Source organism: Ambystoma mexicanum, chromosome 1p, assembly GCF_040938575.1.
Source record: "Ambystoma mexicanum isolate Mex_15411 chromosome 1p, UKY_AmexF1_1, whole genome shotgun sequence".
NCBI lineage: Eukaryota > Metazoa > Chordata > Amphibia > Caudata > Ambystomatidae > Ambystoma > Ambystoma mexicanum.
Genome location: NC_090921.1, coordinates 1,084,704,576 through 1,084,722,071, shown reverse-complemented (window position 1 = coordinate 1,084,722,071; position 17,496 = coordinate 1,084,704,576). Strand labels below are relative to the sequence as shown.

The 17,496-nt window shown below is 44.9% G+C and overlaps 1 protein-coding gene across 7 annotated transcripts in view; it reads left to right on the top strand.

Annotated features, from left to right (window-relative positions):
• The window catches only part of USP21 (ubiquitin specific peptidase 21), a 1,008,218-nt gene that overhangs the window by 491,672 nt on the left and 499,050 nt on the right, over positions 1 to 17,496 (top strand). The gene's annotated exons all lie outside the window — the stretch shown is intronic.

Here is a 17,496-nt window from a genome sequence, read left to right as displayed (position 1 = left end):
CAGGATCTTCGCCAGGGCTGAGTTTTTGTAGGATCGCTGTGGGTACTGCATGTTGCTTTCGTCATTCTGTAACCATGGGACTGGCTCTGGATTCCTCTCTGAACAGTTTGCCATCCCCTCTTGAGAAAGTCGGGATCACAAGGAAAGCATCATACCCAAATTCCCCAGCAAACTATTTTCCATCTTTCACCGAGAAAGGATAGACCCAGTTTGGATGAAGGACTAAACAAAAAGTTGGGAAGGATATGCATCTGCAATACTTGAGCTGTAAGGAAGAAAGAGAATGTTGTGAGTAAAGAATTTAAATGGTTAGATAAGAATAACATTTAAAACTGGGAAAGGATTGATCAAATTAACCTGAACATGTTGTCATACACTTCCCAGGAAGAAAGTCAACCGAACAGAGGTGGACCTCACAAGGATGGTGTGAGATGTGAAAAAATAGTCTGCAGTGGGACCTGATTCATCGGTACACAGATGAAAGCTAGTACAAGGCAGTATCCCGAAACACAAATTCAGACAGGAGCAGCATGCAGGAGAATGTGGAACACTGGTAAGGTGTATGAAGAAGCTAGTGGCCTGGAACCATGCAGATCCCAGGGCAGATATGTCCACAGTTAGGTGATGTACTAGGATTGTGGGGACAAAGCACAGTGAACCACTATCCACAACTGAGAAGGTTGGGGAGCTGGAGCACTGGATTGCAATCAAAGTTCCAAGACCAAAAGGGCATGCAGAAAATATATTATCACAGGCAAAGAGGTTTGGGACAGAGAAAAGCCAAACAAAGATCAACGCTGCCAAGGCTTGGTATCGCCAGCATGTCCAAATAAATGGTAGGAGTGTCTGCTACACAGAGATACAAATAACACTGGCAGCACAATAAAGGAGCCATTTACTTTCTTGTCGTGCAATGACATCCTGGATCCATTTGCGAGGTCAGCCTGATGCATGCCATGATCAGAAGTTTTCCAATAGCTACATGTTGGCATAAGAGCATGCCATGGTCACAGGACAGAAGATGTGTTGTGGACTACCCAGCGAGCTTGGCCTTCATCTTTTCTCTGCGTCCCTTCAAATACCATGGTACTATCCATGGAAGTCTGGCCTGGGTGGGCTTGGAGCGCATGAATGTGGTACATCACAATTATGACATTTTTTCTTACAATTAATGGTGCTGCAGTGAGAGACCTGATAGAAGTTTGCTTATTTTGAAGTTTCTAGCAAGATTGTGATCTAATCACATATTGGAAACTGGTAAAATGTTTAATTCTAAACCATTGAACCCTTGGTTCTCCTCAGATCTTGGAAAGCTAAGAACTGTGGTTAAGAGGAATGAAAGAAAATCGCGTCTAAGGTGTTATGATATGCAAGTCCTTTTCTGGCATCTCTTACAAGGTAAAAAGCAGCAGTTAAAACTGTGAAAGTTAAATTCTTCGTTGAGCAGAATCTGCTCATTCAAAGAAGCCGGTCAACATTTGAATGATCTGACATGCATTCTGGCAATCAACAGTTCCATGACCCCTTCTAAAGATATGTTATGCATATTTTCATTGCACAAACTGGACCTTCCTCTCCCTTTGGCCATGGCTGCGTATGAACAATTGCTCACTAATATCTCTCTGGTCCTTGATTTAGTTGGAAAATTCACTCCTACCATATTTGCAATGCCTTCTTAGTCCATGTGGGAAAAATTGACTTCCCACTTTTAAATCATATGGTTCTCTAATATCAGCCAGTATGTTAAAACTTAGGTCTGAGATCAAGCGGCACCACACATTCATTCCAAGCTCTTCCCCGAGTCCATGCATTGTCTCAAAAGATCTAAAACTTGCTGTTGTCAAGCACCCATTAAAGAATCCCACTCCTGGCCTTAATACAATTATATAAATGCTATAATATATCTGAGTTACCTTTCACTGCGAAACACTTTGAGAAGACGGTGGCTTCTCAAATTAAACAATTTGCTGAAGAAAATGATTGCTTTCACCAGAAGCAGGTTGGTATTAATTAGAACATGGGTACAGAAAATGTACTGGAAAACGTGCTGGAAGGCCCACCTGAGGTTTCCAACATGGGAGAGGCTGTGGTACTTGTCTGCTTCAACCTCTCTGCAGTCTTTGATATGGTTGACCATGGAAAACTGCTTGATCGATTGGCTCACTTAGGTTTCCGGGTACAATATTAAATTGGCTACATGCGTTTTTTAACAAATCGTGTTCAGGTTGTCCCTCGTGGATTATTGGAAACCCCATCATGTGGAGTAGTGCAGGATCCATATTAGCAACATTAATATTTCATCATTATTCCCGTCAGCAGATCTGATTCACTTTGTTTCCATTTGTTTATGTATGCTGACACTACTCATGTGATTGTAAAATTTATCTACAATAGATGTGACCCTACACGTAAATGTAAGCTCTGCCTTAAAGCAGTTGATTTCTGGATGTGCCTCACACTGAATGATAGCAACACTGAGATTCCTCACCATGCTTTTGGACAGAGGATTTTGGCCCATTTCTATGAACCTTTGCTCTCCACTAGCGGACAAGATGAAAAGAAACCATAGTCAAAGTTGACTCTGCTCTGTCCTTATCCTCTGTGGCTATATCTCTACCATAGCCAAGGTTGTCTTTTTAAATTAAGAATGCTTTGCTAAGTGTTTAAATATTTCTCCATGAATGCATTGACTCTAATGGTTAATACCCTCATATCTTGAAGGCTTGATTATTGCAATGCCATTTGCCTTTGTCTTCCAGAGAAAGCCACTGGCAAGATGTACGGAGAGCAAAATCCTTTTGATGTTCAACCTGGGACCTTGTGATCTTGCTTACCCAGCTCTTTACAGATTGAACTATCTACTGTTCAAATCTAGAGTACAGCCAAAGTCACTTTGCCTGGTTCAAAAACCTATTAATGCAGTTAAACCAGCCTTTTTAGCACACAAACTACCTTGGGCCACTCAAAGTCATGGCATTTGTCCTCCCACTGATTAACTGTTAAAACTGAGTTGTCAGCAAGACCCATATTGGAGGCACGTTTTCTTACTAAGGGGCACCTCTTTGGAGTTCTGCCTTTGTGAAAGGGTCCACATCAGACTTGCTGAAATTCTATAAATATCTGAAAACATGGCTTTATTCAGGATTCTTCATAGGTAATTCCCCTGCAGTTTCCTATTTGTTTTGCACGTTTCAGCTCTAAGACGCCGAAAGACGCATGTTGCACTTGTAAATAGCAATAAATAGAAATGGAGGAAGATGGCATATTCATATGAATTGTACTGGTGGCGAAGGCAGGCCTTGCCTGAAAAAAATCTTTAAGCAAAGATGAAAAATAAAAATTATCGTGTTTATTGAGCGCGAAACTTGCTTCAGGAAGCAACAGCGTTTTCCAAATCAATGGGGGGGGTACATGGCAAGGGAAGCAGATCTCAAGGCATCAATACAAGGGAGCAGGAGATTCACAAAAAGGGCAGGGGGAGTGCAGACAATTTGGCAACAAGGGGATCTGCAAGCAACCAGGGGAAGAAATGGGGGAACAGATCACCCAGTTTTGGGTTAAGTGTTGAGTGGGTGGGTGGGGACCTACGGGTTAAGCAGGTCTTAAAAATTAAGTTAGGCTTCACAATGAACAGGACTAATCCATTCCAATTTATTTTTTCTCTAAGGACATGGCACTCTGCATTATTTCAAGACTCCATCTGAAAGTATGATTTTCCTAACAGATAAAGGTTAAGAGGTGAAGCGAGAGTACTATAGATTCAGCACTTGGAATTGTTGTACATTGTAGAAGCCTGCCTTGAACACTTGCTACTGAAATATTTGTTTAATTGCTAATTCAATTCATTGATACATTACTAAGAGGATCTTTACAGTATGATTGGTCAGAGACCCATGGATCTCAGAAATGTCGTCCTAGCCTAGCACCCACCTCATTCTGCTTTAAAACCGATTTAGTAGGGCTCTTTGGAAATTCCAACAAGGTTGAATTCTTTCTTTTGTGCCTCAGTTTTGTAAGCACCGTCCCTCAAAACGTTCTTGCAGAGAAAGCCATGGTAATGCTTTGTTTGTTTTTGACCAGATCCTGCTCTCCCCAAAGAATGTATTATCGGCCACAGCTGCACCGAACTTTGCCAAGATGGAGTTGGTTGGCCCTGTTTGAGAGCTGGACCTTCGTCAGCCTACACTGAGGGAAAAAATTGCTACATGGCTGATGGACTAGGATGCCGCTGCTCCAATAGCAGGGTTATGGTTCTTTGTTTTCCATGTAGATGGAAACATGTCAGCTCTGTTGGTATTTCCATTTCTCTGATCTCTTTTGTAGTCTTCCTCCTTCTTAGTTGGAATTTGGCATATTTGACTTTTTGTCTCGGAATCTATTTCGTCAGTCTCCACTACCTGCCCACCACCCAATTGAAGAAGCTACAGCACCAAGAGGGGGTGCTTTAGTTTCACAGTGTGTGCTGTATGTTACCCCCTCCCTCCCTGTCTTCCTCCCTCACTCCATTCCTCCATCCAATGCCCCTGTCCATCACTTCTCTCAGTACTGCGAAAAATGGGATTATATTTGTGTGCCCAAATAGTAGGCACCTCAAGCCAGAAACCCACTGAGCACTACATCCTAACCTAACTCCCACATGCTTGATATTCATTATCACAGGATGTAGGATAGTTCCCTTTTTTGATCTTTTGTTCTCTGCTTGCGTAAGCAGGGCTTTCTTCTGCAGGGATTATCTGAACAATCTTCCAGCTTTTATTTACCCATCTCCACTACTATAGCATTGTAAAACGATATTCTTTTTCTTTTTCAGTCTGAAGATAGTGTGAGGAGTCAGACATGGGAGATGGACATATAGGTGGAGTTTTCTCCTAAATCGCAACTTATTCAATAATTAAGGGTGAGACAAACACCTAACTTGCCCTAGCAAATCAAAACTAAAGGAAAACCTAGTGTCTGAAAAATATCTGTCCCTCACACAAATTAATACAGCAAAAATCATACAGGGAATCACCTGGCTGTTTCAAATAGTTAAATTGTAGGAAAGTTCTTTTCACTAGCCAAGTTCCACTCCAAGTAGAATACAGGTTTTATTATCCAGTATTTCCTTCCCGACGTTTGACTGCGCCAGCCAGCCTTCTTCTGCTTGCGCTGTCTTTCAGTGGAGCACCTGCTGCTCCACACGTGCTCTTGTGTAGACTACACACTGGAATTAAACGCAGGACAGAAAGCTTCTCTCCTTTGGGACAGCTCGCCTCCACACCACTACCTACTGTGTGTCCTCTGCATCTGGCTGGACCCCCGGCATCCGCCAAGTTATTTGCATGGCGTCCCGCTACTGGCAATGCAGCACCTCCAACCTCTGCCGTCTCCTGCTGCTTCTGCTTATCCTTTCCAATGGCCCACACCTGCAGGGCCTTTGTTTAAAAGTCCTGCTCAGGTGTGAGTCATAACAACTAGACCGCACATTAGAGTTGTGCAACTTTGTACCCCACTTCCTCGTCTCGGTATTAAGAGCATTATTTAGAAACATTTTATCCATTTTGTGTAGGGGATTTATTCGATGTATATTTAGGGAAAGATTTTAAAGGAAATATGGGGTTTCTCTTGGTTTCATAACCTGAACATCATGGAGAATCAGTACTACTAAAGTAGTAGCATGAACTCCCTGATTCTTATATACATAATTTCCATGTTTACAAAGAAGGTTCTTATACTTGGCTCCCTGGGTAAGTCTGGGAGAGGAGCCCCTACGGTGACATGCCATTAAATATTCAGGCATTAGCAAAACCTCATCCTCAGAAGAGGATGAATACCGTGTCTCTCATGAGTCACCACACTCACCTGACAGCCTTATCCTCCCATGTGATTCTCCCCCGTGATACCACCCCCAGGGCTAGGATCAGGTAGCATCTGCCTTTCACTGGCCACAAGGGAGGAGACGTTAGGCTGGGATTCTGTGATGACTCTGCAGGATTCATCACAATGGGTAACTAAATCAAGAGGTCCGAAAATGTGGAATAATTAATATAAAGTAAGGGTTGAAGTGCTCTGTCATGTACCACTCTGGTGTCAGGTCCGTTATAAAAAAGAAAATCTGAAATCTCCCCTAAAGTGATCAATTGTATGAATCTGTGTATATGTGTTGGGATGTTTTATAGCTCAAACCTAGCTGTGAAACAGATCACTCGACACAGTAATAGGGTCCAATAACATGGATTCAATTAGGATAGTCTATTAAGGACATACAGAGAGCGGGGACCAAGAAGGCGACTGCAGGGGGTACAGGTTACAGAGGGAAAGGCAAACCCATTCTTGATTAATTTGTTGGAAGATCGACAATCATGCTCCTGTTGAAGCTGTTTTCACACCTTTTTCACACAATCTGACTGTTCTAGCGTCCCTCGTCTGCATCACTAGTTCTCATCATCTACTTCTGCTGGTATGAGAGAGTAATCCAAGTGTGTTCTATTAAGTTATTTTTACAAAGGTAGCGGGCGCCCCTCTCTCGCAAGAACAGACATGATAACCTGTTCAGTGGTTATTAACCACTTGAGAGTTCGCAGCCACTGCTTTTACTCACTGTGCCTTTCACAGATGGGAAATATCCATTTGCATATCAGTCTTTGTTCTGCCCAGGGGCAGTCCAGCACCGAAATACAATGGCAACTCCAATCTGAACGAGAGTACCACCAGCAACCCCATACACGTGTTTCACCCTTGTTGGGGATCATCAGTGAGGTGAAGCTGATGCCTCTCTAAGCACAGTGAGAGGGAGACCACGTCTGGTTGCCCCCAGGAGACCTAGGGTTACCAATCCCAGGTTCCTTAAAAAATAGTTTTACAAAGGTAGCGGGCGCCCCTCTCTCGCAAGAACAGACATGATAACCTGTTCAGTGGTTATTAACCACTTGAGAGTTCGCAGCCACTGCTTTTACTCACTGTGCCTTTCACAGATGGGAAATATCCATTTGCATATCAGTCTTTGTTCTGCCCAGGGGCAGTCCAGCACCGAAATACAATGGCAACTCCAATCTGAACGAGAGTACCACCAGCAACCCCATACACGTGTTTCACCCTTGTTGGGGATCATCAGTGAGGTGAAGCTGATGCCTCTCTAAGCACAGTGAGAGGGAGACCATGTCTGGTTGCCCCCAGGAGACCTAGGGTTACCAATCCCAGGTTCCTTAAAAAATAGTTTTACAAAGGTAGCGGGCGCCCCTCTCTCGCAAGAACAGACATGATAACCTGTTCAGTGCAAAACTATTTTTCAAGGAACCTGGGATTGGTAACCCTAGGTCTCCTGGGGGCAACCAGACGTGGTCTCCCTCTCACTGTGCTTAGAGAGGCATCAGCTTCACCTCACTGATGATCCCCAACAAGGGTGAAACACGTGTATGGGGTTGCTGGTGGTACTCTCGTTCAGGTTGGAATTGCCATTGCATTTCGGTGCTGGACTGCCCCTGGGCAGGACAAAGACTGATATGCAAATGGATATTTCCCATCTGTGAAAGGCACAGTGAGTAAAAGCAGTGGCTGCGAACTCTCAAGTGGTTAATAACCACTGAACAGGTTATCAAGTCTGTTCTTTCGAGAGAGGGGCGCCCGCTACCTTTGCAAAACTATTCTATTAAGTTATGTTTTATGTTAAAGTTTTTCTAGAGTACATCTTAGACCTGTGGGTATTATGGCACTGTGGGATCCTTAATGGTAAGAGCAGCAATTAGGAAAGAGCAGTGAAATGAGATGGAAAGAAAAACTAAAACAGATAGGATTTTAGTACCTTTTGAAAGGCAAGGTGGTTGACAGTGGCCCACAGGGTCAGGGGAAGAGAATTCCATAACCCAGGGCCCGAGACAGAAAAAGCCTGTCCACCAATAGTCGATCTGGAAAACTGGGCACACAAGGCAGCAACTAGTTTGCAGATTGAAGATTCCGTGATGGGGCTTACTTAATGAGCTTAGCACACAGAAGTGCTCCAGATCCATAGAAGGCCTGATGGGCCAGACATAAAGCCTTACATTTAACTCTGCCTTTGACGGGGAGCCAGTGAAGATTCCGCATTGCTGTTGATATGTGGGCGAATTTAGGAAGACTCACCAACAGGCGAGCAGTGGAATTTTAAAATCCTTGAAGACGTTATATTAGAAACTTTGTTTGGGAAAGCAACGTCGCATTACAATAATCGAGTCCCTGGGATGGAAGCACAGACGGCCAGGCTCCATAGGGTACCTGGAATATATGGGCTAATTATTTAGACTTTCTAAGTTTTAGAGTGGCCTGAGCTACATCTGGCATTGACCGGGGGGAAGCAGAGAGAGACAATGCTATTTCTATTCAGATTTTTTACCATGGATACCGGAGTAGGTAAGGAACCCAGTGAGGAAGGCCAAAAGCCACTGGTCCAGAGTAATTGGACAGCTGGAGAACGCATGAGATCCAAAACCTGAGTTTTCTCTGCATTTAGCTTTAGCCAAATAATGTTCATCGAGCTGCCAACATCAGCTGTACAGTCTGAGGCTGGGAAGCATCAAATCCTGGTCTCGGTTGATTCTGAGAATCAGTTGTGTATCGTCTGGGTAAGCATAAAACCGACACCCATGGAAATGGATGAGTTTAGCAAGAGAAAGAACTTTTATATTGAAAAGCAGAGAAATGGCTGATCACTGGGAGAATCCACAAATCAAAGCGGAAGGAGCAGAAAGAAAATGAGGAAGGGAAAGCACTTGGCCGGCCGGCCATGAGACCTGAACCAGTCCAGGGCTGATCCCCCCCCCCCCCATGACAATCTCCTGAAGATGGTGACACAGAATAGAATGATCAATTGTTGAATACAGAGAGGTCTAATAATATCAGAAGACCTTCTCCACCCTGATCAAGGATCATGGTCAGATCATCAATGACAGACACTAACACTTAATCAGTGCCCATTGCTGGGCGAAAGCCGGACTGAAATACATCAAGCACAGATAACTGTTCAAAAAGTTCCTAAATGGGGGGAGGGTGAGAATAGCTTCCAGTGCCTTCATCAGAAGAGAGCTAGGTTGAAAATGTGCTAAAACTGCAGGGTCTCGGGTGAGTTTCTTCAGGAAAGGAGGTACAACGACACGTTTCAGAGCTGATGGAATAAGCCCAGAATTCAAAGAGTGGTTAAATGGTATCGTAAGCACTGGCGCTAATTCAGAACCAAGGGCCTCATTACGAATTTGGAGGTAGCCATGCTGCTATTTGCGGCATGGCTGCCTCCAAGCTCAGGTCCGGGTTCCCTGAATGGGGAGTTACCGGGTCATTCCACCCTTGGAGGACCCGGTATTTCCCCATTCAGGGAAGCCATCCCCATTCCCATTCGAACCCCCATAAGGGCTCAATGGGAATGGGGAGGGAGCTAATAACGGTCCTGTTATTAGCTCCCTGGTCCTTTAGCGGCTCCCGCTAAGGGTGGCTGGTTTTACCCTTAGCGGGACCCACTAAAGGGCCTCGGAATGCAGCAGTAAGGGGTTAACGGCACCGGCATCCTTACCGGCGCCATTAACCCCTTACCGCCGCACTCAGAATGAGGCCCCAAGTATTGTGATTATCTTGAAGGGGATTGGGTCCATTGGGGAGGAATAGTTAAGTTGGTTAACGACTTTAAAGACCTGATCCTGTGTAGCAGGAGAGAAAGTCGAAAACGGCCAGTCTACCCTCCTGATACCCTCTTCATGGTAATGGGGTGGGATAGGAGAGGCCTCAGAGAAGGCTGAAATGTTCTCTCCAATCTTAGTAATTTTGTTAGTGAAAAAGTCCGAGAGGGAATCGCACATAACCTGTGATGCCGGAATGGTTACGTTTGCAGAAACTGGAGAGGAAAATTCTCGTACAACTGAAAAGAGCTGTTTAGACTGATTGCTTGCACCAAGGATACACTCTGAAAAGTATCTAGTTGTGGCTTCTATAATAGCTCTATGGTAATTAAGGCTGGCTATTTTCAGAGGAACTCTCGCTATCTAAGTATGTTCTGCGCCAATGGCGTACTGCCTGCCTATTTTGCAGCTTAAGAGCACGTAAATCGGAGGAGAACCAGGGAACAGAGCCACTGGTGGGTTTCTTTTCTTTATGGAAGCTAGCTTGTCTGCCGCCAAAGTAAAGGCTGCAGACAGTGCAGAAAGAAGGCCCATAGGAGGCATAGCCATAGCGGCATCATAGTGTCGCACTCCGTAGGTTCCACGATCAGTCTGGGGAATCACTTGGGCTAGATGCTGCTAAAGTAATTCAGACTTCCTTCCTGAGAGCACAGCTTGCAGGGAAAAGAACACCTGTCAGGCCAAGGGCTCAGGCAAAAAGGCGGAACGCACAGCGGAGCTAGAGGGAAGAAAACAAACAAAGCAAATATTACATACCGTTGACGATTCCAGTCCCTCTCCCCCCTCCGAGACCCACAAGCTTACCTGTGTATTCCTTTTTTCCAGCGGAATACCTACTTGTGATAAGACACAAGACTGGGAGTGAGTGAAGGTCAGAGGAAGTGTTCTTTCTTGAAAGAAGGGGGACCAAAGACTTCCCCCAATAATGGATAAGTAATGTCAACAGCAAAGCGTCCCACAAACCAATGAGTGAAAGCAAAAGCCAATGTTCCGAAATCAAATGAGCGGGAAAAAACAGCAGAGCGTCCCACAATCCAAGGAGTGAAGCCAGGAGCCAAGTGTCCCAAGATCCAAAGAGGCAGAGCGATGCAGCGAAGCGTCCCAAAAACCAACAAGTGATGAGCACAGCAAAGCGTCCCAAAAAACCAACAAACAAAAAAGGTCAAGCAAAAATACACCAGGTGTAAATAAACAGTGCCGTTCTTGCTAGCGCGGTAAACAACACTTCAGGGAGAAATCAGAAGTGGTGTAAGATTTCCCGAACGCCTGGATGCAGGGTGTTTCTTTCTTCGCTCGGGGAGCAGATGGCCAGGAGCGATTGAGGAATACGGGGTTGAAGAGAGCCGGGAGCCAGACATGAGAAGCAGAACCCAAAGCAAGTCCGGTGCGTATTCCGTGGTCGAGCAGGGGAGGAGATCAAACGGACGTCTAAGACAGAATCAGGAAAACAGATAACAAGGTCCAAGGCAAAGGTAGGATTCGGCAACCAGGTAAGCAAGGAATACGAAAAAGAACAACTTATTCCAGGAGCGTAGCTCGCGTAACGCAACGGTTTAGGAGCACCGGCTTACTGGGGGCGTGGCCAGATATAGGAAGTGAATACAAAGGAGGCGTGAAACGCACGCAAAAGAAAGTGAAAACGTTCCAAAGGTTCCTTGTAGGCACAGTCCTCTTGGGAGATGTAGTTGTTTACCGGCGGTGGCGTCGGCGTTGCTGTAAACGCCAGGCCAAACGCCACGGGCTTCTCCCCTGGACATAAGAATGTCCTAGGAAACCGGGGGGCGTGACACATAGTGTGTGTGGATAGCAGTGAGCAAGGTGGCAGGTTCGACAGGGCTCAAAGTGCAGGAAAACAGCCAGGTCGATTTACTACCTAGAGAAACTGTAGGAGTGTAGTCAATGAAAGGAATAACCTATTGAATCAGACCACTTGATCGGTAAAGCGGAGTGAGTAATCCTGTTGCTAGCCTCAAACAAATTTACGTTTTTAATGTATGGCCATGCCGATGAGTTGCATCAGTAATCATCTGTTCTAAATTTAGATCAGCCATAGCAGCCAAAATGTTTGCACCATGAAGATCAGAGTGATCATCAACCCAGAGGTTGAAATCCCTCAAAATGATTAAATGGGGGAATACTTCAGCTGGAGCATAGCAATAAAATTAGCAAAAGCTGCAGAAAAGGAAGTATCATACGAAGGTGGGCGGTAGGCCACTAGGAAATTAACCCTAGAGGTGGGGAAGAGAGAAAGCCAGATAAGCAACAATTCAGTTTTAGAACTGAAAGTGACTGGAATAGCTGTACACTTTAAATTGTTCTTAAAGATAAGCTTGAACCCACCGCCTGAGCCCATATCACCCAAGTGAACATGAAAGATGGAATAGGTTGCAAGGATTGCATGGTTCAGATCAGGGATCAAAGTCTCAGACAGCCATGTCTTGGTTACACAGCAGAGGTCAGGGTTGCGAATACAAAGTAAATGAAAGACATCAAACTTAAGCTGCACCAGTGAGCGTGTATTACAGAGCAGGCCAAAATAAGGCAAACTTTTCAATGAGGGAGGCAATGCAGTCAAAGGTACGTGGGGTACCAATCCAAGGCCCACTTAGTAATTGGAGCAAGTTGAATATTAGAGTCCCTAGGATACATAATTACTCCAGGGATCCTCGATAAGGATGGGCCCAGACATGGTTGCCGGCACATAAATGCTGAGTAAAAAGATCACGTGGCATGCTAAGCGCTGCTAATTAGCATTCAGAGAAGAAATACTGTGGCAAGAGACGGCTCGCAGTAACAATATCTAAAATATTAGACTAAAAACAAATTGCACACACACCTAAAAGACGAGGGACTGTTTGGGATAGGCGTGAGAGGTCAGAAGTGAGAGACGAACACAAAGTTGTATTTTCCTCAACTTTCAACATATTTCTCCCATCCCCCCTTTAATCTTCATAAGCACCGATCTGTCCCTATCCTAACCAAAATATTCCTACCTAACAAACTAAAAGCTAAAGAAAGATGACCTTGTGTCCAGATGTATCTGACCCTCACACTAGGACATACTATCAAAATGCATAAGGTAAAGTCTGTTTTTAGATAAACCAAAATGTGCAAAAGTTCAAACTCAGATTTCCCAAAGTCAATCCTTGTGATCAGGATTCAATCCACTTGCCCTGAATCAATTCAGGAAGACTTTTGTAAGAGTTCTGTTTCAACAATGTTCCGTTTAGTTCAATGAAAAAGGTTCCTTTCATCCAACACTCCTTTCAAATGGGTAAAGAAAATGTCTCTTCCACAAAACACTTGTTCAAAACCAAAACACCCGTTTCTTTCACAAAGTGTTCTTTTCAAGTAGCAAAAATGATTACTTAGAAAAATGTCACACCCCTTCTTTCCATAGTATATCTTTGTCCGAACAGCGCAGCAAATGTTTCTTGTTGCACAATAGTTTGTCAAAAGGATAAAGTAATGATAAGCTAAGTATCTTCTTTCCTCATTACTCTTTATAGCAACAAAGTTTTCTCATTTAAGGCAACTGTTCCTTTACTGGTTCACTCGCCTGCCAGGAATTGTTTGCACTTCACACACAACCCTTTTATGATAGCAAAGTTCTGTTTTTGACATCAGCTGTTCATTTCCGGGTTTACTAACCTGCCAGGAATGGGTTTCAACTTCACACACAACCTTCTTTATAACCACAAAGTTTTTTATTTGAAAGCAATCGTAACTGTTCCTTTCCTGGTGTACTCGCCTGCCAGGAATTGACTTTAACTTCATGCAACTTGTCTCTTTCCTGGTGTACTCACCTGCCAGTAATGGTTTTAACTTCACAGAACTTTAAATGGTTTCTTTGTGGCAATGGCAATGTGGGATACAGGTTTCCCCAAATTAATATCCCACGTGAGGCGAATTGTACCCTGTTTGCCCTTCTTTTCTACTTAGTTGGAGTTCACAATTGTCTTTTTAATTGTAATTGTCCCTTACGGAGCTACATAGGCAAACTCACCGGCTTCCTTCGGCATCTCTGGATGCTTTCTCAGGGCTGTGGCGCAGTCTTAATGCAGGTGAGACCTCAAGCCACTGACAGACCCTCTCCGATCCGCCAACATGGTTGACAGCTCTCTGGTGGTTTCTGCTGCTTACGCAGCACTTCCTGGGAGCTTACGAGGCTCCACCGGGTCTTCTGGTCTGCTGGAGCTGTCCTCCATCCCTCGGGAGCACTTCTCCCTCTCCTCTGGGCTTCTCAGACCTCAGCGTTCTTTCCTGCTTCTACTTCCTGCTGAGCACACTATGCAGAATCCTGCAACTTCTTCTCCGACTGCGACCTCTGCCATGGCATCTGCTTTGTCTTCTGCTGCTCTCCTTCTCCTTCCTCTGTCTCTCAGCTGCGGCTGAGGTTTCAGTTTAAATGTTCCGCTCAGCTGTTTGCAGTTGAATAGATGGCACGGTCTGTTTGACATCATCAGTGATCCTCAACTCTTGCCTCCACTTCCTCAGCCCATTACTATAAGCGTTCTGGGCATTCAAGTCCATAATGTTTCTAGGTTTCCCAAAGTCACTTAGTTTCAACAGATGTCATATGAAAATTATGTACAGTAACATTTCTTGGTTCCACTTTGCAATATGCCATCAGAGCTTTAAGGAAAAGGGAAGGTTCATGTGTTAATGCAGTTACCACCTTCCCTTGATATGGGTCTCCCCCGCATGATCCTCCCTCATAATACCGCACCCAGGGTCAGGATAAGGTAGTGGCTGTCTTCCCCTGGACATGAGGATTCCCATACCAGGGCTTTGGTGATGATTTCACAGGACTCATCACATAGGGTATTCACAACTAGCAATACACAATTTAAAATGAGGAATAAAGATTACCCCTGCTAAATGCACAGGGAGTATTAATTCTATTAAAGACTAGGAGGCGAGCATTATGCTTCAACTTCATTTATTACTACTCTTCAGCAGTTTCAACAAACTATACCAAAAACAACAATAAAGAAATGTCCCAAGTGACTTTCACATTTTTGAACTACGAATCCCATAGTCTCTGTAGTCCTTCACACTCCAGCTCATCTATGACCACTTCCTCTCCCTGAGCTCCTCCTCTTTTACGTGCTCTGGGTGTCATTTAACCATAAACTTTTTCTTCCCACCAACAGAGCGAACACTTCCTGTACTCCAACTAGGTAACAATTCTTCTGGGTGTACTCTCGCCTTCTTCTTACTAGTCGTCTCACTCAACTATTCTTCTGCTCTTCCCCTAGGGAAACATAAAATAGAATATCAGGGTGGAGTCTCGTTTGTTATCATATCATCACAAAATCCACATACAATATGATTAACAAATAGCAGGGGGTGAGAACTAATGCTCGCCTCCTAGTCTTTAATAGAATTAATACTCCCTGCTCAGTTAGCAGGGGTAATCCTTATTCTATGACAAGACTGGAGGCGAGCATTATGCTTGTTCAAAGCTGTCCCAACACCGTACTCGCTATACTCTCAGCTGGCTTAAATAAAGAGAATAAAATTCTCTGAAGATACGATCATTCGCCCAGTCTGCTGCTGACATAATATCTTGCAATGGAACTCCTGTCATATATGCTTTGGATGCCATGGCCCCTCTTAGGGAATGAGCCCCATACTTCTGTAAATCAATTCCTGCTGCTTGCATTATTTCTCTGACCCATCTCGCAATAGTAGCTGTCTTTATCGCATGGAAAGACTTCCTACGCACTATTAGTAATTGCGTCGTACTCGGTGCTCTACTCTCTGCTGTCCTAGCTTCATACTCTTTGATGCTGCTTGCTACGCACCATTTGATATTATCTGGGTAATACGGATAGTGTACTGTGGAGGTGCTTGATTTAGTCCTTTGTACCACTACAAAGGTCACTCCTTCCGGCCCAAATGTCCTATGAACCTCTAATGCTTTAATATCCAACACTTGCTTACAAGCTATGAGCCATAGCAGCATCGCTAGCTTGCCCGACAACTGCTTGAGAGATAGCTACCGGTTAATTGGCTAGCTTTCTAATAGCCGCAGTACTACTGTCACGTCCCATAAGACTGTGTATTTAGGTTCTGTCGGTACTTTAAACTTAGCTCCTCCGATGAGCCTACAAACTGCCGGGTGTTCTCCTTCTGGCACTCCTTCGATTGGTAAGTGCCCCGCAGAGATCGCTGATCTGTACACTCCTATAGTGCGGAATGCTTTCCCATCTTGCAGAAGTTGTGCTAGGAAGTTCAGTATCGCTACTATAGGTGCTGAAATGGGATGAATATTTCTCCCTCTACACCAACTAGTCCACTTGGCCGAAGCTGCATCGTAGCTCCTCCTAGTCGATGGAGCCCAGGATTCTGCGATGAGTTCTGCAGCCTGAATCGAAATGCCTGGCAGTTCCCATCGTCTCCTGATATCCTGCATGTGATGAGCGGGAGTGTCCCTCTTAGAGGATGACTCTGCCCAGCTGCGTCCGTGAGCAGTCGCTCTCCTTCTGGGAGGACTCTCGGCAGGTCTATCAAGCGTTCCATCAGCGTCGGGAACTAAACCTGAGCTTTCCACAAAGGCGCTACTACTACCAGCTCCACTCTCTCCCTCAGACATTTCGCTAGCACTCTGCTCAGCATCATGAAAGGAGGGAACGCGTAATGAGGGCCTCCTGCCCAATCCTGCAGAAATGCGTCGGTACCTTTTGCGTCTGGGTCTAGCCTCCAGCTGAAGTAGCTGAGTTTCTGCGCATTGAGGCGAGACGCAAACATAGCTGTGTAACGGCCCCCACCTCCGATCCAGTATCTTAAATACTGCTGGATCCAGCCTCCAATCGCTGGAGTCCGTGAGGTATCGAGAATTCCAGTCCACTACTACGTTCAGTGCTCCGGGCAAATACTCCACTGTCACTGATGTCCCTGTCTGCAGACAGTAGTGCCAAAAATCCTTTGCTAGCTCTGCTAGCATCCTGGATTTCACCCCGCTTAAGTGGTTTATGTAACGCACTGCTGAAATGTTGTCCATCTTTAGCAGAACGCACGACTTCACTTTGTCTCTCGTGAAGGTTTTTATCGCGAAGGAGCCTGCCAGAAGTTCTAGGCAGTTTTTGTGCGAATTCAGCTCTTCTTCGCTCCATTTGCCTCCCGTCTGCAACTCTCTGCACCCTGCTCCCCAGCCTAAACGACTGGCGTCTGACTCTATTACAAGATCCGGACGGTCTCCGAATATGGCGCGCCCATTCCAGGCATCCATATTCTGCAACCACCATTCCAGCTCTGTGATAGACTCCTGATCCAATGGTATCGATGGTTGATATCTCAACCCTTGTTGGAGGTGCCTTATCTTCAACCTTTGTAAGGCTCGATAGTGTAAGGGACCTGGAAAAATGGCTTGTATGGAGCCTGCCAGGAGGCCCACTATTCTCGCTAAAACTCTCAGTGAAATAACTTTCTTCTTCAAGCATGACCTGATCTCTCTTGATATCTCAAATCTTCCTTGCTGGCAGTCCTAACGTGGCTTTCCTCGTGTCTAGAATGAGGCCGAGGAAATCTAGTCTCTGCGCTGGTTTGGTATCTGATTTCTCTATGTTCACTAGATAGGACCCACTTTGTTTGATACTCCAGTGCTCCTCGATCCTCTGATAGAAGCAATAGATTGTCTAGGTATATTATCAATCTTATGCCTTTCTCTCGAAAAGCTGCTGCTACGTGTTCATTCAATTTTCGTGAAAGCCCAAGGCGCTGACGTAAGCCCGAATGGCATTGTCTTGAATTGCCAGAGCTGTCTCTTCAAGTGAAAAGCTAGGAATCTCCTGAAATGCTTCTGTACTGGAATCGTCAGGTAGGCATCATTTAAGTCTAACGTAGTCAGCCAGTCTCCCTCTCTCTGGGA